A 22,862-nucleotide genomic window follows, 5' to 3' on the forward strand; every position below is an offset into this window, starting at 1 on the left:
ACCTTTACATAGGTTTTACCACCTATAACGGTGACAGCGTTTTAATACTCGGAACGAGCTTCGTACTTACAAAATACAGATACAGAACCATGGAATTCCGTTTCAATGTAGCCCGCACACGCAAGAACACAAATATTTCGACATGGATGCGTTTGATTCCTTCGGATGAAACATACAGGACAATGTGTATGTCATTGACACAAAAGCATCCATTGCCACAGTTCAACAAATGTGTGACACATATGAACATCTGTTCGATTTTACTGTAGGAAATCGCGCGACTGCTACGATCGCAGGTTCGAATCCTGCCTCGGGCATGGATGTGTGTGATGTCCTTAGGGTAGTTAGGTGTAAGTAGTTGTAAGTTCTAGGGGACTTATGACCTAGATGTTAAGTCCCATAGTGCTCAGAGCCATTTCAACCATTTGTTTACTCTAGGATGAGCAAAACATTTTCATGCTCACGTTACTTTGAAAAGTAATGAGGCAACCCATGTTTCACCGCGCACGCCCTGTGCCACATGCATTAAGCGACAACATGGCTACAGAAATTAAGAGACTAGAATCCGCTGGTGTCTTAAAACATACATCAGCAAGACAGTGGGCAACACCTTTGCTTTTCATTCGCAAGCCAGATGGGAAAATCCGTCTTTGTGCGGACTTCAGCGCCCGGTAAATTCATAGACAGCCTATCTTCAATTACCTTCGGAAGAAGAGACAAATAAAATGTTTGTTGTGAATACTCTTGTCGGCTTGTTTGAATATCAAAGCATGCCTTTCGGAAGTGCTTCCGTGCTTGCTTTGTTTGATAAATATCTCGAACAAGTGACGACCAAGGCGCTGTCTTGCCTTATTTACTTTCACGACATAATCGTTTCCGGACAAACACCATAACAACGCTTAAAAATGTCGACTGCCTTTTTCAACCTTTAACTGAAATGGGCCTCAACTGTTAGCTGCAGAAATGGTCCTTTTTTCAGCATAACGATTGAATACTTAGGACGTATCGTCGGCGCCAATGGCGCTCGTCCTTTGACGAAACATTTGCGAGAAATTCAGCAACTGACATCTCGAACTGACGTGGATGGAAACTCTTCTAGGATAAATGACTTTCTACATAAAGTACTTTCCTAATCTAGTGCAAATTGCCATGTGTGTGAACCACCTCAGACATATAAATGTTCTGTTTCATTAGACAAAAGACTGTGCCCAAGCTTTTCAAAGTCTGAAACATGCATCCCTTTGTCTATCTTGTCTTACGCACCATGATCTATGCAAACCACTTGTGTTTGCAATCGATGGCTCGTCTCATGGCATTGGAGAGGTTTTATCTCACAAAAGTAGCGAAATAGTACGATACATTGCATTTGCTTCCAGAACTTTGTAGTGTTCAGATTAATTAGAGTCAGCTTGGCTATAAGGTACAACGTAACCAAATTTCATCACTACCTGAATAGCAGAAAAGTTTTGCTCGTCATGGACCTAAAGCCTTTGACTGTATTGTATCTTCCGTTGAAACACGTTCTCGACTTCATGACGCGGAAACACCTCGTTGTTCGCCATTATTGTCAAATTAACAATATGATATTCTGTATTGCCCGTCGGCGCAAGTAACAAAAGCCGAGAAATTGAATCATTTACCTTTCGGTACAGATGCAGCATTCCACGCATCAGATGCTTCTTATTTACATACAGATTCTTGTGAGTCACATGCACTGTATTCTTTTCCTATTGATTAACAGAAGATCATAAAAGACACGGAGCATGGCCAATCACAACGTTTGCTAAAAACTTTCGTTTGCAGAGGTGGCCCGCTATTTCGGGAATGTATTCCCGATACCCTAGTGTGAAAATACTTTGTGCAAGACAACAGTTTATCTCTTCCAAATTAGTGATTCTGCTTCCACACGCCTAACAAATAGACAAGAGTGTTAATACCCACCTCATCACTACAGCAAATGTTAAGTCTTCTTCATAAAAGCAACAGTTCGCAATAAGCTGCTCGCTCGCCAACATTGTACGTGACTTCGTTGAGAACGTGTGACGGCAGAATATCATGCTTGTGCTGACAATCAGGCCGCTCCGCGCCAGGCAGTTTGTTACAGGCCACTTTCAGATACTCCATGGCAATGCATCCGAATAGATCTTACTGACTCCATTTGGCAGAGCTGTTGGCTGACAATCGTCGATGCCTGCACCAAATACACTGTTGCTACTCCAATGCACTCGAAGAATGCCGTTAGCACTATCAAGGCACTCGATTCTTTATTTACACTCGAAGGCTTGCCACAAACAGTTATTTCTGATAATGGATCTCCTTTTTCTTCCAATGAATTTTACAGTTTCTCAAACAAAGTGGAATACAGTATATACATCTGAGCTCAGTACATTTAAGTTAGCTTCAGAGGGGGTAGGCTATATAAGAGAATGCGTTGTGATGAATTGGAAGAAATGCATTGACAAGGCATAAGAAAAAGGTTTGGCCATAAAAGTAGTGTGCAATGAAGAAAAATTATTTTGAAGGAGGATATGAACAAAAAAGTCGGGTTTAGGGACAACAGGTATAGATAGGACTTTTTGCGAATAAAGATGAACTAAGGGAGATTTCCAAGAAGTAAACAAATTTTTGTTTGCAAATCAAATACGATAAATACTGCAGTACCAAATGTTACACTGAAAACAAACCCTGTCCTATCCTTTCGTGCTAGTCCGCTACGTGTTTTTGTACCCATGTGTATGCGTGTTCTTCCAGTCTTTACGTGTTTAGCTAATAAGAGTTATGTTGTAGAATTTTTCTAATACTAAGCTACGTTCACTATGATGAGGAATACTGTTATTGTCAAAATTAATTTGCATTAATAATATGTTATTTACTTTGTAAAGATGTTCAGATATTATTTAATTTGTTCTGTTTTAATGCTCATATGTGAAGTTAATGTTTCGAAATCTATTCTCATTATTATATTTATTTACTTATGTCATAATTTCTGTATATGTTTATTCCTATTTTTTGGTAAAGCCTGTGTTACTACAAATTTTATCTGTGTAATTATGTTCTTTAATGGTGTATTCTGTATCTTTGTAATTGTATTCTTATGTCGTAAATTTGTAATTGTATGGACACCAGTTCTAATAATAAGTAAAGAGAAAACTGTTTGAGTACGTTGACATTAACCTATACGTTTCATGAATCACTCACCTCACAAAAATCTTCGTTACTCGAACTACTGCAATACAGCGAACGCCAATACTGCCAGCTAAATAAAAGATTCTAACTACGGAAGGCACTAACTACTGATAGGCATAGTTAGCAAATGAAAGATTTTGATAGAGAAGAAACAATGTATTTACCTTAATTATGTTCAAAAGTCATCATCATCGTATATATATATACATACATACACACACACACACACACACACACATATATATATATATATATATATATATATATATATATATATATATATATATATATATATCAGTTCATGATATCCAGTCTTACAAATTTCCACTTTCTGACGGACACACGTCCATATCGTCCGCTCTCAAAACCCAGGCATCGCTGTCCCCACATCCACCACTGCTGGCGGCTCACCTCCACTGCGCAACGCTACGCGCTGTTAACGGTCAACTGCCCAACACTACAATAGCAAATTCCAAGAATGCAAACCAGCCACAGACTGCACACAGCACAGTCAGTGACTTTCATACAGAGCGCTACGTGGCGGTACCAACATAAAAACCTAAACAAACGACTTACAATATCGTACTTTGCCTGCCTCTGACATTTCGCCGGTAGAGCGTTTGCTAGGGAAACGCTGTCGGATGTGGCTGCATTTGTTTCCTCCTTACCGCTCTTCTCCCGGTTCAGACTTTACCACCAGAACGTCAGACTTCAATATGGAATGTGCAACAAGCCACATTTGAAGGAATCCGACGTTTCTCTCAGATCTGCTGGCACGGCGCGCTATACTGTTCACGACAGTGCTGGCACGTATCAGTGCCACCAAGATCAGCTATGGCTCAATGAATTCAGTGATACTGCCGCAGATCGAATTGTTTCAAATTTCTTCACTGTACGACGTCCCGCTGCCATGACACAGCCACATCTGTTAGCCACATCGCATCCCTCTTTGCAGCTTACCAGGTGGGTGTCTCCATGTGCGGCCATCTCACCTGTGGAAGGCTCCGCCTGCCCACCTGCGATGCCATTGCCGCCAATGCCGCAGGTCGCGTCTCCCACAGACATCAACGCCGTCGCCATCAGCTAGTTGGCAGTACCCTCTGTAGGCGCCCCGGTGGTCTTGGTCGCCTACAGTGGACTGGAAGCCGAGCTGTGACGTCTCCAGTTGTCAGGTTGCTATGAAATGACTGTGGAATCGTCAGAAACGCCAAACAAACATTATTAATTCATAACACCTTTATTCCTGCCGAGTACAATGTGGCTTGGTGATATCAACGACCTTTCCCGAGTCCTCACTGACTCGGAGCGATGACACCAGCTCCGGGCCGCACCAGTCGTGCTAGCGCAGCGCCGCGTGCTGTGACGTGGCATGGAATGCCCTTACATCAGACTTCAGCCGTGCGTGGTTGGTGGCGCCCGTCCGCCCGACCGGCTCTGCTGCGGACAGCAGGCCACTGCGCGTAGGAGGCTCTGGGTTGGAGTCCCGGCGCTGTCGGCACGAAAGGCGTTCTCGTAGTGCGGAGTGTACTCTGTCCCACCCCATCTTCTTCCCTGCTCCTCCTGGTGGCTCGTCTGCGATGGACGGGCGGAACGGGCTGCAAACCCCCAGCGTCATCAACTCACACAGTTGTGATGGCGGATGCACAGGGCCTAGGCCCTGCACGATCTCGACGACGGCTCACTGATGTGGTCCGCATTGGCAGCGAGCGAGTCTGCCATGATGTCTGCTAATCCTGGGTTGATGACTGACAGTGGTAGCAGAGAGGACCAGAGCTGGTACTGTCTCCCTACGTCTGCTGCTGGATGGGCCGCCCTTACTGCAACATCTCCTTAAGAAGAGCTGAGCGCTATGCAGCGTCCCAGTACACATCTAACTGCAAGTCTAACTGCGAGTGCCCTGTTGCTATCAAAGCTGGCGTATTTAAAGGAAGCACGAGCGACGTCCTGACCTCATGCTTGTTTGTAATGAACGCATTCGTTCTTCTTACACTGCTGACTTATCTGTCGTATTCGTCCCTTAGGTATTCTTGCGACAGAGTTACATGTTGCTACGGCAGACTTACGCGAAGTTATGAAATGCAGTACAGCTGAAGCTATACATCTGTCTTACACTCTATGAAAATCTCCGTCTAACACAAACCCACGTAGTAAGCAATTCTCTCTCGCTTGTTGTGTGTAATCACGACATTGCCCCTGCATGACTACACATTCCGATACATGCTCAATCCTCTTACTTCTTGGCTAACCTACTGCCTCTCGCTCTCGGCATAGGCAATGAAACTTCGACAATATTCCACGTTTCCAACTCTTTACTATTCTGTGACACTACGCCTCTGCAGTACCATCTTGCTCCTACCTGTGCCGTCAGATGCGTCCTGAACCTGATTCTCTGGAGCAGTTCCCCTGGCACACACAAGATACTTTGTCTAGAGGCCTGCTCTGTCCCCAGCCAAGAAACCAGGCTCATCACTATCCACGGCATAGACTTTCCCCCGTACGTTGTAAATTGATGGAAGTGGCGGGGGAGGGAAAGGGGGCTAGGGGGGGGGGGAGAAGAGTGCGCTGTTGCCATTATCCTCTCGGCCGCTCTTTCAAATACCCGCACCGCCAGTTAGGCCGCTGCATTTAATATTGCCACTACCGCAGCATGAGGTCGTTGCAAAGAACGATTACGCGGCAGCCAATTACATGTAAGTAACCCCTCTTCGGAACCCCCACTCCCTGGTGTGCTTAAATTGGAACACCCATGCACTGACACCATTCTGAGTGTGTGCCAGTTGAATAACGTTCACAGACTTTTATAGCGACCAGTCCTCGACATCTTCGGAATAGACATTATATTGAACAGTGGCAGATATATACATCTTTTGTATCTCTACATATTTCTAGATTCAAGCCTACTGTTAGCAACTGACATTACAACGACAGCAAGAGATTTATGTACTGTTTTTACTATTCGATGGTAGGTCTATAACACGTTAATATGTGAATATTCTATTCATGATCGGCATCTGCTCCTCGCTCCCGTATAAACTAAAGAACCACACAGAGTGTAAAGGAAGACATAACAAATTCTATCAACCGAGCCCTGCTTTTTCAAGATGAGCCATACATTTTATCTCCCCAGTAAGCATCCTCTCTTGGGAACCCCAACGCCTTGGTGTACTTAAGTTCAGACACTCATGCACTGGCACCATTTTGAGTGTATGCTAGTTGAATAACGTACACAGACTTTCATAGCGACCAGAGCTCGACGTCTTTGGAATAGACATTGTATTGAACAGAGGCAGATTTATATATCTTTTGTATCTGTCCATATTTCTACATCCAAGCCTACTGTTAGCAACTGACATTACAATGACTGAAACAGATTTACGTACTGTTTTTTACTATTTGATGGTATATGTAGAATACGCTAATATCTGAATTCACTGTTCACGAACGACATCTGTTCCTCACTCTCATATAAACTAAAGAGCCACATTGTGTTCAAAGGGAGACACGAGTTCTCTCACCTGAACCCTTCTTTTATTCAAGATGAGCCATATATTGATATCCCCAGTTCCGATGCAGTTTAGTATCATTAGTAATGGAATCTTCTTTGGCACGACATTTCAGAAGGCCGTAATCTTTTTTTTATGTGTTTATCGTCGAAGTTCCAGATCTGTACAATGCTACACTCCAAATGTGGTCAGAAAAGACTTCTGGAAACCTACAGTTTTTTTTTATCAACGTTAGCAAATTTGTCGTTTTTTCGAAATGAGGTTCTTCCAATTGCTAGTTGCCTGTTTATATTCACCCTACGTTGATTACCTGCCAAAATCTCATCTACTACTTTTACTCTGTCATTTCCTAATCCAATTCCCTCGTAATGGCCTTATTTAATTCGACAACATTCCAATATCTTCATTTCACTTCTGTTGGTTTTCGTGTTGTATCCTCTCTTCGGCACTTTACCCATTCCATACAACCGCCCTTTCATGGACATTGTCATCACTGGCGAAACTAACAAATCATCGACAAACCTCATAAATTTTATTTCTTCTCCCTGAACTTTTATAACTTGCAACTGTCTGGGTAGCTACCTGTACTGATTGCCCAATGTACGATTAAATAATATTCGTCTGTCTAATATAGGTTGGACGGAAGGTGAAACAATTTTGTCATATGTTCTCCCAAGGATCTCAGTCTGGGGGAATATTGTTTACACCAAATTTCTCTTTTCGACCTAGTTATTTCCTCTTGCCATATCGTATCTCAAATCTCATGAATAAAATCACATTCATTAATTACAAAGATACTATGGACAAAAAGGCAACACAAATTAAGAATTACAAATAATACCCTCTGTCAGAGGCGTGTGTACTTGTGCTCTATGTCGCAAGACCCGAAGTGAACTTCGAGTTTTCCGTTTTCAGTTCAATGATTGATGGCGATATTTAAGTGTGATAGCAATTGTTTGCTGTTGTTATTCCAAGTTGTTGTCCAATAACTACGTCACTAGCACACAAATAGAAAGGGTTTTGACGGTACTTCTGATCAAGCATTGCTATCAACCTATTACTCATTACTGTGGGGTGAAAGCAGCAGTGACCAATGTCAACACACAGTCCTGCAGGCAACATACTGTATGTTCCGTCCGTTATGACTCAAAATTTTGGTCGTTTAATGTATAACATACTGATATGTTATTTGGATGTACATATAGCGTTTACATGCTCACGTACCCATAGCGACCTTACGTTTATGTCCTTACATAACTAACACTCACAAGAAGAGGCCAGACACTCAGGCTCGTCAATCTAAACGAGCATTGACACGCTGATCGAGAGCATCTTGGCAGTAAAGCGTTTAAGGTCTGTAAGTCAACTTTCCCGTTTCTGTATGAATCGAGATCGTAAGTCGTCACACAGCATGTGTTTTGGACTGGATGAATTGGTGAACTTCTCAAGGAAAATAAAATATTTTTTGTATATACTAACAGTGACCTAGAATATGAAGATTTAATGATCCACTCTACATATACTAGAGGCAGAAACCTCTTTCTATCTGCTGTAGTCGCCGCCACAAATAACACCGGAACTAGAGTGTACAAGGTTTTGTTAAATATATTAAAATATTTTCATGTTGTACTACGACATATTAACGACACTAGCTGACAAAGGCGGCATTGGGTACTCGTGTTGCCAATTTTCAATTAGAAACGAAAACAAAAGTGAACTGTGTTTGTAGTGTAATACCGAAAAAGTTTCATTTCTATGTATTCGCGAAAACAACTTTTAAATTATGGAATAGTCGTACAAAGATCCCGGATAGGTTTGTACACTGGGAGCTGACGCTAAGTGTGTCTACGATTTTGTCAACATGTCTGTGGCGACGCCTCTTTGTAGCTCTAGAGATGATTGTTATTTTCGCCTACAGGCGTAAGCGCTTCGTAGTTGAAAGCTGCAAAAAGCGCTGCCATGTGTCAGAGATATCTCTAAGTTGTCTCGATTTTAGGAGTGCCTTAGCAATAAAGAATAAAAGCATTAAAACTTCCTGCAAGGGGCGGTAATCTTTCACGTATCTCAGTGTTTATGACGACATATCTCTTTAGCTATGTGTCGAAGATTGATATACACTACTGGCCATTAAAATTGCTACACCAAGAACAAATGCCGATGATATACGGGTATTCATTGGACTAAGGTATTATACTAGAACTGACATGTTGTTACATTTCCACGCAATTTGGCTGCATAGATTCTGAGAAAGCAGTATCCAGAGCAGCCACCTCTGCCCGTAATAACGGCCTTGATACGCCTGGGCTTTGAGTGAAACAGAGCTTGGACGGCGTCTACAGATACAGCTGGCCATGCTGCTTCAACACGACAACACAGTTCATCAAGAGTAGTGACTGGCGTATTGTGACGAGCCAGTTGCTCGGCCACCATTGACCAGACGTTTTTAATTGGTGAGAGATCTGGAGAATGTGCTGGCCAAGGCAGCAGTCGAACATTTTCTGTATCCAGAAAGGTTCGTACAGGACCTGCAACATGCGGTCGTTCACTATCGTGCTGAAATGTAGGGTTTCACAGGGATCGAATAATGGGTAGAGCCACGGGTCGTAACACATCTGAAATGTAACGTGCACTGTTCAAAGTGCCGTCAGTGCGAAAAAGAGGTGACCGAGACGTGTAACCAATGGCAACCCATACCCTCACGCCGTGTGGTATGTCGGTATGGCGATGACGAATACACGCTTCCAATGTGCGTTCACCGCGATGTCGCCAAACACGGATGCGACCATCATGATGCTGTGAACAGAACTTGGATTCATCCGAAAAAATGACGTTTTGCCATTCGTGCACCCAGGATCGACGTTGAGTACACCATCGCAGGCGCTCCTGTCTGTGATGCAACGTCAAGGGTAAAGGCAGCCATGGTCACCGAGCTAATAGCCCATGCTGCTGCAAACGTCGTCGAACTGTTCGTGCAGATGGTTATTGTCCTGCAAACGTCACCATCTGTTGACTCAGGGATCGAGACGTGACTGTACGATCCGTTACAGCCATGCGGATAAAATGCCTGTCATGTGGACTGCTAGTGATACGAGGCCATTGGCATCCAGCACGGCATTTCGTATTACCCCCCTAAACCCACCGATTCCATATTCTGCTAGCAGTCATTGGATCTCGACCAACGCGAGCAGCAATGTCACGATACGATAAACCACAATCGCGATAGGCTAAAATCCGACCTTTATCAAAGTCGTAAACGTGATGGTACGCATCTCTCCTCCTTACACGAGGCATCACAACAACGGCGTTTCACCAGGAAACACCAGTCAACTGATGTTTGTGTATGAGAAATCGGTTGGAAACTTTCCTCATGTCAGCAGGTTGTAGGTGTCGCCACCGGCGCCAACCTTGTGTGAATGCTCTGAAAAGCTAATCACTTGCATATCAAACCATCTTCTTCCAGTCAGTTAAATTTCGCGTCTGTAGCACGTCATCTGCGTGGTGTAGCAATTTTAATGGCCAGTAGTGTATCTGTGTAAGTATCTCCAGCGGCAAATGTGGGTACTCTCTGAGAAAAGTGTTGCAAATGGAAATAGCAAAATTAAATTTAAAACAATTCAGAGGCGGCAGTTTCTCTCGCATCTCACTGTTTACGACGTCATATCTCCTGAACTACACTCCTGGAAATTGAAATAAGAACACCGTGAATTCATTGTCCCAGGAAGGGGAAACTTTATTGACACATTCCTGGGGTCAGATACATCACTTGATCACACTGACAGAACCACAGGCACATAGACACAGGCAACAGAGCATGCACAATGTCGGCACTAGTACAGTGTATATCCACCTTTCGCAGCAATGCAGGCTGCTATTCTCCCATGGAGACGATCGTAGAGATGCTGGATGTAGTCCTGTGGAACGGCTTGCCATGCCATTTCCACCTGGCGCCTCAGTTGGACCAGCGTTCGTGCTGGACGTGCAGACCGCGTGAGACGACGCTTCATCCAGTCCCAAACATGCTCAATGGGGAACAGATCCGGAGATCTTGCTGGCCAGGGTAGTTGACTTACACCTTCTAGAGCATGTTGGGTGGCACGGGATACATGCGGACGTCCATTGTCCTGTTGGAACAGCAAGTTCCCTTGCCAGTCTAGGAATGGTAGAACGATGGGTTCGATGACGGTTTGGATGTACCGTGCACTATTCAGTGTCCCCTCGACGATCACCAGTGGTGTACGGCCAGTGTAGGAGATCGCTCCCCACACCATGATGCCGGGTGTTGGCCCTGTGTGCCTCGGTCGTATGCAGTCCTGATTGTGGCGCTCACCTGCACGGCGCCAAACACGCATACGACCATCATTGGCACCAAGGCATTCGTCCCTCCATTCACGCCTGTCGCGACACCACAGGAGGCGGGCTGCACGATGTTGGGGCGTGAGCGGAAGACGGCCTAATGGTGTGCGGGACCGTAGCCCAGCTTCATGGAGACGGTTGCGAATGGTCCTCGCCGATACCCCAGGAGCAATAGTGTCCCTAATTTGCTGGGAAGTGGCGGTGCGGTCCCCTACGGCACTGCGTAGGATCCTACGGTCTTGGCGTGCATCCGTGCGTCGCTGCTGTCCGGTCCCAGGTCGACGGGCACGTGCACCTTCCGCCGACCACTGGCGACAACATCGATGTACTGTGGAGACCTCACGCCCCACGTGTTGAGCAATTCGGCGGTACGTCCACCCGGCCTCCCGCATGCCCACTATACGCCCTCGCTCAAAGTCCGTCAACTGCACATACGGTTCACGTCCACGCTGCCGCGGCATGCTACCAGTGTTAAAGACTGCGATGGAGCTCCGTAGGCCACGGCAAACTGACTGACACTGACGGCGGCGGTGCACAAATGCTGCGCAGCTAGCGCCATTCGACGGCCAACACCGCGGTTCCTGGTGTGTCCGCTGTGCCGTGCGTGTGATCATTGCTTGTACAGCCCTCTCGCAGTGTCCGGAGCAAGTATGGTGGGTCTGACACACCGGGGTCAATGTGTTCTTTTTTCCATTTCCAGGAGTGTGTTTGTGGTACCATGGCCGAATTTTCTAGGTGCATTTAGCGGGATTTGTGGATATCGTCTGCAATATGTATCAAGGACAGAATTACTAGCGCAGCAGTAATAAATTTAAACGCCATGTATGGTACAGCAGCTTTTCAGGAACCCCATTCTTTATTACGTCATATTACCACAATTATAATAGGTGTGTGATACTTGCCCCCACAGTTATTGCAGCTTGACAATAAAAGATATGCGTATTATATTCGGCTGAAATCGGTTCATTGGTTTTCCTCCACAGTGTCTTATCCTGTATAAGCCTCTTCACCCGTGAAGAATTACTGTCGTCTACATCCATTTTAATGAGCTTGCCGTAATTAAGCCTTGGTCTTCCTCTACAATTTTTGCTCCCCTCACCCCCCCCCCCCCCCCCCCTCCCACACATACTCAAATTTCCTTGTCTTAAAAGACTGACGATTCGTTGCTGTCTCAAGACATTTTGTACAAACCGATTGTAATTAAATTACGCCACAAATTTCTTTTCTTCCTTTTTGATTCAGAACTTCGTTGTTACTTACACGATAAACCCATCAAATTTTCTACTTTCGTTTTGTGCACAACGTATCAACAGTTTCTATTCTTCAGGTTACCTTCCATTAGGAAAGTGAGTGCACTCAGCGACTGTTATGCAATTTATAAATAATAGAGCACAGGCATCAGTAGTCCTTTTTTCTTGCAGGTTTTATTACCCAAATCCAGATTTGGGCTAGTGCCTAGCCATTATCATTGCACTATTTTTTAATCCCGGTGCATATTAATTCCTTGTTTTTTGGGCGTCAGTCACAGCTCTTCAGGCTGAATTTGCTGTACTATGCCTCTGTTTGTGCGAAAGACTACACTCATAAAACTCCTTTAAAGGAGTTCTATATGTTTAATTTTCTTATTCAAACTTGGCTAATTTCTTTTTTTTTCACAAACTCTTTTCTTGCTATTGTCGGTCCGCATATTATATCCGCTTCACTTTGGCCATTGTCAGTTACTTTGCGGCTGAAATATAAGAACTAATGCACACTTTCAGTGTCACTTTTCCTAATCTATTTCTCTATGCATCAGCTGATGTTATTCGATAACATTCCGTTCACTTACAGTATGTCCAGAATTAAACTTCCAGTTTCAAAACGTCGTGGAATGAGAATGACTGCTCAGAATGACGTCAGACTTGTAGAGCGTATGGGAACTTGTAAGGGAACAAAAATAAATAAATAAATAAATAAAATTCCTGCAGATGGCACTGTAAGCCTCTTAAAGTAAACTGTGTCGGCTACAAATGAGGGATGACTCTCAATACGACGGCTTCGGTGTGAGTTGGACATTGCGTCTCCCACTCAGTTCAGTGTGCATGACTGTACAGGCTTGGTGATCAACAGTTGCCGCACTGTTAGCTAGGTGAACCCATCTACCACGGGAAATCGAGCTTTAACTGTTCTTACACCAAAAAGCACATAAAAAGCAATATGATATGCTGTGGCCACATTTTCGACAGATGTGGCATCAGCTGCTGTCCACCCTTTGCCACACTGCAATTCAAAAGAACCTGTCTTTCCGTCTTTTGTAATCATTTTCTCCGCAGCCTTACCAGACATAAGGCAAATGCCTTTGTTGAAACTATTTAGTGCTAAAATTTCTGTAGGGCTAGTGGGCCACAGTCGCCGTTTTCGTAAAAGACCTTTACCAGCAGGGTGCGATCCTTCATGGCGACAATTACGTAGGGCGTCTCGGACACAAACTGAGGAACAGCAGTATGCAACGCGTCTATTGGTGAAATTTTAGTAAATATTTTCGATGATGTTTCCTCTGCGTCAATAGCATGCTGTTCAAATTTGAAGTCATTCCGAGCAGTGATTCTCTTTCTAAAGCGTTTTGAAACTGGAACTTAAGTTACGGAAATCCTATATATTGCTAATGATTGAAAGCTTTAGCCTGGTTTCAAGATGTCATAAATTCCTTTCAACATCATTTGCTTGTCATTTCGTGTCTCTGAGACGATTACGCAATCAATGGCAAACCACAAACTTTTTATTTCTTCTCCCTGAACCTAACATCCCTGTAGAAACTTCTGCTTAATTTCCTTTACAGCTTACTCAATGCACAGACTAAATAATATCACTGGTAGGTAACAGCTCAGTCTATTCTCAATAGCTGCTTCACTTTCATGTCATTTGAATTTTTGTATTATATATTGTGCCTGTAAATTCCTTGCAGCTGTATTTGTGCTGCTATTTTCAGTGCCCACTAAATTCCACATAACAGTTGCACTATTTCCAAAGTTAATAAGCCCCAGTGAATATCTCCAAAACAATCTGACTATTTACATAATTAATTTGTCACTGAAACACACACTTAAATGCAATGGAACAATATTTAGAACCTGAATTTTTTCTATTGGTCGTTAACTAATTTATTTATTTTTTTACTGAAGACAAGTTTGAATACCACAAACAGTATTTACTTTTCATCTGGTCAGCATGAGATATACCCAAGATGCTGCATTCATTCATTCATTCACTGATTTATTATGGCTCGGTATTCTGACTTGGTAACTGTAATGGCTCAAATGGCACTGAGCACTATGGGACTTAACTTCTAAGGTCATCAGTCTCCTAGAACTTAGAACTACTTAAACCTAACTAACCTAAGGACATCTCACACATCCATGCTCGAGGCAGGATTCGAACCTGCGACCGTAGCGGTCGCGCGGTTCCAGACTGTAGCGCCTAGAAATGATCGGTCACTCCAGCCGGCGGTAACTGTGATATTTCTGACTCTAGCAGCTACCGTATTTAGCTACAAGATTCTCTTCTTAGAGCATCAGATTCCAGCATAAAGCAAATGTAATAAGTAGTATCCGGACCAGTCGCAGGTGGTATGACCAATATCTCTTTCGTGAGAAAGACCACCCGAATTCTAGTCAATCACTGCCATGTTTGGAGACAGAGCGCCGTAATGCTAATTTTCTGTCAGTAACATTCAAGAAATTGTGAATTAAATTACCTTGATAAAATATGTAGGCATCTCCAAACAGCAAGCTACCATCCATTTACTTCATAAGTAACAATAATAATGAAAACTAAGAACAAAAGTTAAACAAAAATGCAGATGAGTCACTTCTGATATCTACCAGAAGTGTCTCATCTGCATTTTTGTTTAACTTCTACCAGAAGTGCCTCATCTGCATTTTTGTTTAACTTTTGTTCTTAGTTTTTGTTATTATTGTTTCTTATGAAATAAATGGCTAATAGCCTGCTGTTTAGAGATGTCCATATATGTTGTCAAGAAAATTTAATGCATAGTCTCTAGAAAGCTACTGACAGAAAATTAGCTGATCCCGCCTAAACTGCGCACCGAAGCGAAGTGCTTAATGCTGTCTAACCACTCTGGAACGAGCGGTAATGAGACGCACACGCTTTGTCTGTTACGATTGGCTATTTTTCAGGTTTTTTTTAAATAAATGGTTTGTCTAGTACAGTCAAAAGAGTAAGTAAATCACTGATTAATTTCTGATGTTAAGAGAAAATCTGTGAAGTTATTAATGACGTGTGAATTGTTAAGTAGACGTGGGATAAATTTTGTAATTCGCAGTTTCTCGTGTTCTGCTAGAATAAGTGCGTGCGGTACCCCAAAAAAATTAAAGAATCAGTCATTTAAGTGGTATCAATTCCTCACTTACAATTCATTACAGCCTCAACACATCAGATCTACGGCCTACGTGCAGCAACCTGTACAGGGTACTTGTACAGAAGATTGCGGGTTGATGAACTTATAACACTCCTGTCAGCTACTGCTATACCATAACCTCGAAGCTGGAGGCAGGCTGTGAAATCTTATATAAGCAATTATGGTATAACGCAATAGATCAGTGTTACCCTCTGAGAGGAATTTTGTTACGTTGACCGTGTTGTACCTAACGGAAATGGCTTATCGGAAATGAAAGTCAGAATTACGTAAATATTCGAACAGCTACAAACAATATTTTTGCCAAGCTATACTGTTTAAAGAATAAGGAAAACGGTCGCCAGCCTAATTAGGCAAGAGAAAGATTAACGTTCTCGTTTAAGAGAGTAGGTATGAGTAACTTTAAAGGATAAACACAACCTATAATTTACCACACGCGAGTGCAATGAACTCTGACACCTGCCTATGTTAACGTTAAGGTTGGAACTAACAACTAGAGCAGCAGAAACTATTTGCAAAAATATAACAGACACCGAAACACACTATTACTTTCAAGGCTTATTCCAACTGAATGGTCTTTATAACATTACTATTAGTATTCACTGCAGAATTATTAATTGGACACAGGTTAAGTATCATTTTTCAAACACTTTCCTAGTTAACATAGAATTGTAAATGTTGTTCACTGCAAAATTATGAGCTGGTAATAGGTTAAGTCTCTATCAGTTAAATACCTTACTATTTAAAATGGAAGTTAATTGTAGTACACTAATAGGTTGCTTCTCACTATCTTTTGAATAAAGAAATTATGGATTTCATAAATAGTGGTTTTCCTGTTACTTGTTACCTAGCATTAGCACAATAGATAAACTGTGGATCCTGTTATACACAAGCAATCATAAACATACAATTTTCTACTGTTGCAGTTTTCCACTTTTACTACAGTGAAACACAATGTTGACAAATCTGCAAGAAACTGACTCATTTTTTAAAATGTACTACAGATAGCACTATGATCATTAACTAAGCAAAACTTTATAAGCCTCAGTTTTAGGAACTTTAATTCTTTAAAAGAAACAACAAATTTTCTTTATTACCACAGTCTTCTACTTTCAAGTAAATGATTAAGTAGGTGACTTTGAAACTCCACTAAACTTCAGATTACTGCCTCCCACAATTTAACTAAATCCACAGTAAATCTGAATATTCCCTTCTCATCAAAGATCAAACAACATTATGTAATAAACTGCCTAACTTTGAGGCTTTAGTTTTTTCCACAAAATAGGACACTTGACAATCATAGTTCAAGTGGAGAGGAACCTGAGAGGTGTTTTGATAGGGAAAAAATCAAGGTAGGTACATAAGTTCAGTTATAAGTTACCTTATATTTGTGCACACTAAAAAATCCAGTAAGCTGATCCTTCACTGTACATCATCATAGTATTCCGTTACAGTGATTGCACAATGTGGTGGTAACTGCATGTTGGTAGGTGGATTCGCGGGCGGGATTGCTGGACTCTGTCCCTTCTTGGTGGCGATGATGAATACCAATTCCAGAATCGTTCCATCTATTTATCCATCCATCCGAGGCATTGGAAAGTAGCAGAAAAAGCCTCTCTCGGAACCAGCACAACATGCAATTTTTACATGGCAGTGCACAGTTTGGTAGCTCGTCCCCGACTGACTCTTGGTTCCACCTTTTCTACCTAGGCCAACCACAACTTGCGCGCGCTACACAGTTCCATTTCCGAGGGGAACCACTACACCTTTTACATACAAACTAACTAAGGACCCTAAGTGAGGATCAGCAGTTTACATAGCAGCAAACAAACATTTTGAATAAAGCAGGACATTTGCAGATATTGACATTTCTACCAAAAATTATTCACACAAAATTACAATTATATACAGTAGGTTTTGTTCCGTCCAAATGGGACAAAGAATTTAAATGACAGATATACTACATTGCATAGAATCAAGCCACGACATCAAAGTTTTAAACAAAGAAAGGAGTGTACAATTTTATGTTATTGATTCAATCCAACAACATGTACAGTAGCTCAATGATGTAACATTAAATGAAACAAAAGCAAAACAAATCCGTACAGCATTAGAGCTATGCTGTTACAAACTCTATCAGAAACTTCATGCATTTCACTCAGAGAAGCGAAACTTACTAGGTTTCTCGGTGTACTGCAATATCAGTAAAAATGAGAACTGTGACACATAACTTTTAGTAACCCAGGAGAGGTAGATACTAGGGGAGATATATAAAGTTTTTGTTAAAGTAAAGTTCATTTTCGCCATATGATGACAGACTATGACAAAACGTAGCATCAGAATGTCTTCGTAGTTGCTCTCCTGAATCTCTCGAGGCAAACTTAACTTCTGTGATTTTGTAGTAATAAAGTTCATTTTCACCATATAATGACAAACTGTCACAAAACGCAGCATCAGAATGGCTTCGTAGTTGCTCTCCTGAATCTCTTGAGGCAAACTTACCTTCTGTGATCTAATAGTAATTCACTAAAACAAAATGAATACTTGCTGTCTTAATGATTATGTTAAGCAGAGGTGGTTCTGATTGTTGTGCAACTAACTTCTTGCAAAATTTGTACTGTCTTTAAGTAAATTGATATAAGGAATGAATTTAAAAAAAGACATGAGAAATCATTTAACCTTATCACTATTTCATCTCAGGAAAATAAAGGTTTTACGCAGGTCTATTTTATTAGGGTTGCATGAGACACATTGTGCTTCCAGCACAGACACACAATGCCCTTCTACATAACATACATTATATAAAGCACATAAAATGGAGAACGTATTTGGTGCACGAAATACAGCCTCACTAAATCCAGTCGCGAATCATATGCAGCCCCTAAACTGAATGGAATCTGTCCCACTTAAATGTAAAAGGAAATGCCACTTAGCTGTGGATTCAATATCGGTGTCTGAGAAATCTCTGCATTCAATCATGGCTATGTAGTAATCATTTATAGAAAAAAGTTACCTTCTGGTCCAGGATAGCTTCATTTCACTAAGACAAACCAAATGCTGCTTTTATACGTAGCTCTCTGTCATCATATTTACATGCAACCAGTTTTAGTAGCGCAAAATTGGTAATAAGGTGAATATACGACAGTTGGCGAACATAACACGGGAGTTTCACGCTGCGGTCTCATTTCTTCACTAGTAGTAAACAACTTCTTTCAGTCTGTAAACTTCCCTGCTCCCTTTAGAACTTCAACAAGTCTATTCCAGTAAACTTTTCAAAAGCGTTATCTCTATCTACAAATGCTGTACGCATGGATTTATCATTATTCAGCCTAAGAAAAGTCGTATTGCGTGAAGTGAGTCTTATGGCCTGAAGTGTTCCTGAGTTTCTTCCGAGCTCAGTTCTTTCTTGAAATCAGACCAGCCGGTGTGACCGAGCGGTTCTAGGCACTTCAGTGTGGAACCGCGAGACCGCTGCGGTTGCAGGTTCGAATCCTGCCTCGGGCATGGATGTGTGTGATGTCCTTAGGTTAGTTAGGTTTAAGTATTTCTAAGTTATAGGGGCTGATGATCTCAGATATTAAGTCCCATAGTGCTCAGAGCCATTTGAACCATTTTTGAGCTGTCAGTACCGAAGCGTGAACTCGCGCTTGTGATCTCTAGGCACGACACTCAAGAATCCTGAAAAATTTTTCTAGCGACAGGTGTTGTGTATAGCTTCGACGCCGTATAACTCGGGCGTCCGTACACGGTGGTAAGGGGGGCGGGGGCGTCATGAGCCCCATCCTTTTTCTCAGAAAAAGGGAAGGATATAATGTAATTAACCGATTTTCTTGCAATATAATCAATTAAAAGTCGGTATTACACAGGTTTCTAACAGGATCGGAACTGAAACTTTTTCGTGTGTACTTGCGAGTCAATATTCATCTCTCAAAGTATTGAAATTTCTTCACTGCCCTCTATTTGACCCCAACCCTAAAAACTGTAATATGGGGGCTTTTTTCCGTAGTGACGTTTGACGACGTTTCCGAACTTTAGTTATATCTTCGGTTTGTTTCTTATGCTACTGAAATTCGTGAAATTTTGTCGGTGTCTTATTGCTACGTCCGGTTTATTCACAGGATGTTTCAAAAGAACCATTCATTTTTACAATACTGTATCACCCGCATGAATGAACATAAATTCTTTCGCCAAATTTTAACTCGAGCAGAGGGTCATTCTAATAATAAAGAGCGTTGTGATCTGACAAGCCACGTAAATTTCAACCAACCCTCATCATCAAGTCGTTGATCTTCCTACTCTTTGGCGCCAGTATGATACTAACGTTGGGCAGCAATGATCTTTCACTGTTTGGTGAAACGTAGAAGTGAAAACTTCTACAGCCGAGATCGCTAATTATAATTTGTCATTTGATGGTCAGTTTCAGGAGATCTAATATGCCACCGTCGGATTTTAAGTAAATACATCTCAAAAGTCCATCATATGCACAATTCATCAGTTTTATTATGAAGAAGATGTACTGAGATTTATCTCCCTAAGGCCCGATGATGATCAGAATTAAAACTATAATTTTTTGTCTTATGTGTGTGTGAAATCTTATGGGACTTAACTGCTAAGGTCATCAGTCCCTAAGCTTACACACTACTTAACCTAAATTATCCTAAGTACAAACACACACACCCATGCCCGAGGGAGGACTCGAACCTCCTCCGGGACCAGCCGCACAGTCCATGAGTGTAGCGCCATAGACCGCTCGGCTAATCCCGTGCGGCGAACTGTTTACTTCTGTACCTCATTTTACTGTAGACCGTCCCCTTATTAAAGTGATGTCAAATATGTATAGCTTACTATTTTTGTGTGATATTAAAACACACTGATGTGACAAATGTCACGGGATAACTATAGGCACATATACACACAGGCTTAGTATCGCGTACACAAGGTACAAACGGGCCGTGCTTCGGCGGAGATATCATTTGTACTCATATGGTACACGTGAAATGGTTTCCGAATTGATTATGGCCGCACGACGGAAATTATCAGACTCTGAACGAGGAATAGTGGTTGGAGCTGTACGCATGGGATATTCCAGTTCGCAAATCATTATGGAATTCAATATTCCGAGCTCCATAGTGTCAAGAGTGTGCCGAAAATACCAAATTTTAGGCATTACCTCTCATCGCAGACAACGCAGTGACCGACGGCCTTCTCTTATTGACCGAGAGCAGCGGCGACAGCGTAGAGTTGTCAGTGCCAACAGTGAATAAAGTCAAACTTTCTCCCTCTCTTTTCTGACATTATGCTGCCGCACCGACTACTAAATGTGTAGCTCTTTGGTTGCATATGGCGCAGTATTACACAACGTTCTAAGTCCTGGAGAGAACATCTTCCCAACACAGAAATTTGACACTTTTGTTCCTCTCCATTAGCGCATAAAATGAGATTTCCTGTTACGACTGGAACATTTGGACCCACACATTTGGTACATGGACTTTCTTGACGATCTGCTTGGATAGAGTTGCTGTGTAAAACTAAATGTATAATTTCCAAGCCATCATGGGTCTTGTGTTTCCACAGACGAATCGAAAACTACTCTTGAGGTGCCGTTGTGCAGCAATGTGAGGGGTGCTCTTGAAAAAGTAGTAAACAGCTGAGAGACTCGTATACTGATGTCATGCTTACGTTATACTGGATTACCAGCTTCATGGTATGGCCTCGGTTCCTTTCTGCAGTTCCAAAATCGATGAAGAGGAGTAGAAGAGAATGGTGTTACATTTAAGTACTGTTCTGCAAAGGATCGCATCCCTCTTGACAGCAGAAAAGTACCGACACTGAACGCGCACCAGGGAATAAGCATAATTTTTCGTGAATGGCGTGAAAACCAAACATGTCTCAAGTTAGTTTATCACCACCAAAGGCATAGTGGTTCCTGTTGTGCCAGGCAGTGTTAATCTGCAGTTTAGTACCACCGCAATACACCGCTATCATACAGTGAAATAAAAAGTTTGTAGACAGATCCCAGCAGGGACCAAGTGCTCCTCCGCTACGTACATCTGTGCCCCGGAGACACCAGTGAGTGAGATAAGCGAGTCCTCCGCCTGTTGTTTGGCCAGCAGGGCTGCGACCGAGCAGCACCCAGTTATGCGGGCGGATTGCTGGTACCAGGACTGCCAACCCCTTCCCAGGCAGCCTCGCCCGCCTGTTACGGCGCGCCCGAGATACAGCAGAGCCCCGGGCGGATCTCCCTCTCTGATGAAGAGAGCGATACCACCGCGTCTCTCTGACGGCGCCGAGCTTTACAGCGCGATCACTGGCAGCTCGCGCGACATACCGGGATTCGCTCTTGACATACCATTTATTTTCCCACTGTTCCACCCTCAACCTGCTACTACGTCTTCGCTACGTTCCTTGTTTCCCATTAGGGAGATGTAAAACGTGTAAGTGACATTTGTGAGACTTTCACAGTGCGAAAGGTGTTTAAGTAGACTCGATAAATTTTTTGGTACCGGGCTATCGAGTCATCGTTCTCAACAAAAAGTACTTAACGTGTCATAGCCGTACCCATATGGCGTAAAACATGTGATCGAAACTGCTGCCCTGTTTAGTGACACTGGCACAAACTTGTTTTATTTCGTTTGAGGCCCCTTTCCAGAGACCTTTGACACTGTTGTTGTTAATTTCACTTAGTATATTAAACTTGAGTTCTGATAGTGTTTGTGGTGTGTTTTCAAAGACCTTTCCTTTAAGGTGGCTACACCGGAAGAACTTACGAGTCATAAGCCTTTAGAGCATCGTAAAGCTCGCCTATCAAATTACTTGTGTCCTTATTTGTCTAATAAGTGACACCTTCTTGCTACAGCTAAATAAAGTACATTTCCTTTAAGGAGCGGAGAGTGTAATGAAGTATTGGCACACAACACTACTCGCTGAGGTTTCGTTGACTATAGGACTCGGTATTCGACGACACGTTACGGACACCGCACTCCAGTTACAAAGAATTTTCATATGGCTTTCCGTTTGACCAATTTTTTGTGTTTCGTCTACTTACATAACCACAGTTCTGAAGACACGACTCATTAGCGAAGGAAACACAGTCCAGTTCTGGTATCTATGAATATCGTTAAATGACCAAAACCGTTTTTAATACGCTGGAAGGTTTTATTTATCCGCCGTTGCCAGTTCATGCATACAACGAACATCATATGCATGAAATTTTTCGCATTACTTTCTTAGCACTACCGTACGAATCTGAGATTGGACAGGTAACCTCCTCAAAATATGTGAAGACCAACACAGCATAACATCCCACCCGTGACCATTTTAGCACTTGTAAAACTTCCCGGTTTCCCAGTTCTCTGCTTGGGTATAACTAATTCGCATTCCCGCAGCTCGACGATTAACGGCTTTAT

This window comes from Schistocerca americana, chromosome 6 (assembly GCF_021461395.2).
Source record: "Schistocerca americana isolate TAMUIC-IGC-003095 chromosome 6, iqSchAmer2.1, whole genome shotgun sequence".
Lineage (NCBI taxonomy): Eukaryota > Metazoa > Arthropoda > Insecta > Orthoptera > Acrididae > Schistocerca > Schistocerca americana.